We start from the raw sequence: 980 nt of genomic DNA on the forward strand, positions 1-980 counted from the left end.
GGCGCGACACTGACACACGTGTAAATAAAATGGCAAAAGGTTGCTGTAAGACCCGCCAGTTCGGAAACATCCTCTGTGCCATGCACCCACTTTTGTTGAGCACTTTAAAAATGTACCTGTACAGAGAAAAACTGTGACACGAATCGTAGTTACCTGTTGACCTTGCCCCTGTTAGCAGGCATGCAGAGTAGGAACCGTGTCAGGGGATTGCCTTTCCACAGGCGCCTATGATGGTTGTCACAGTCTCTCCGTGTACAGGTACATTTCCAAAGTGCTCAGCAGTAGCGGATGGTTGGCACCGAAGGTGTTTCCGAACTGGGGAGTCGTAGAGGGACCTTTTACCGTTTTATTTACGCATTTCTCAATGTTGCATCCCTCTATGATCACACCACAGGTGCGCACAAAACAGGAGGGCTGAAAATGTATAAACACCTTTTGCTGCCAGAATGAGATTTTCACTCTGCAGCGGAGTGTGCGCTGGTATGAAACTTCCTGGCAGATTAAAACTGTGTGCCCGACCGAGACTCGAACTCGGGAGACGAGGTACTGGCAGAAGTAAAGCTGTGAGTACCGGGCGTGAGTCGTGCTTCGGTAGCTCAGTTGGTAGAGCACTTGCCCGCAAAAGGCAAAGGTCCCGAGTTCGAGTCTCGGTCGGGCACACAGTTTTAATCTGCCAGGAAGTTTCACCTTTTGCTGCTTCGGTTCGCATTCAGATCTCGTCGAATGGTTTTGAACGGCCCCTAGAGGTTCCACCCTGTACACCAGAGCAAAATCTGCTCTCATACTGCCTTCCAAAGTGGTACAATCATGTTCAGTGTGGTTGCTGACCCACGATATTAGAGAAGGGTTGAATCGTTTGGGAGCTGTCAGCAGTGTCAAAGGTTGTTAAGAACGTCATCTTGTTGCCCATCACACTATGAACTGTCGTCTTAGACCAAGAAATGTCTGAAAATCAGCGCCTCAACGGAAGGGGTGTTTCC

At 49.4% G+C, this 980-nt stretch overlaps 1 non-coding gene across 1 annotated transcript; it reads left to right on the forward strand.

Moving 5' to 3' along the window:
* Positions 1-584: 584 nt before the first annotated feature.
* On the forward strand, positions 585-659 carry Trnal-caa (transfer RNA leucine (anticodon CAA)). Its single transcript has one exon. It is a non-coding gene; the product is annotated as a tRNA-Leu (tRNA).
* Positions 660-980: the final 321 nt, after the last annotated feature.

The sequence above is a fragment of the Schistocerca cancellata genome, chromosome 2 (genome assembly GCF_023864275.1).
Source record: "Schistocerca cancellata isolate TAMUIC-IGC-003103 chromosome 2, iqSchCanc2.1, whole genome shotgun sequence".
NCBI lineage: Eukaryota > Metazoa > Arthropoda > Insecta > Orthoptera > Acrididae > Schistocerca > Schistocerca cancellata.